This window comes from Marmota marmota, unplaced genomic scaffold, assembly GCF_001458135.2.
Source record: "Marmota marmota marmota unplaced genomic scaffold, marMar, whole genome shotgun sequence".
Classification (NCBI taxonomy): domain Eukaryota; kingdom Metazoa; phylum Chordata; class Mammalia; order Rodentia; family Sciuridae; genus Marmota; species Marmota marmota.
The window spans coordinates 6,514,989-6,515,250 of record NW_025999869.1 but is presented as its reverse complement, the minus strand read 5'-3'; positions in this window follow the sequence as shown (position 1 = coordinate 6,515,250).

Here is a 262-nt window from a genome sequence, read left to right as displayed (position 1 = left end):
CGTGCCAAGAACCCTGGACACTCGGGGTGGGAGAGACAGTAGCGCTGGGAAGCACAGGCAGACAGGGTCTTGTCCTGACCTCCTGGGGCTCGCCTCTGGTTCTGAACCCCAGGTAACGGGCAGTCTCCCTTACTCTTGGCAAGGGCAGCGCAGGGGTGGTCGGCGGTTCGGACTGTCCCACGAGGGGGCGCGTCTCGGGCCCTAGGACCCGCCCTCGTGGCGCTGGGCGCTGGGAGGAGACCCGGGAACCCAGGAGCCCGGC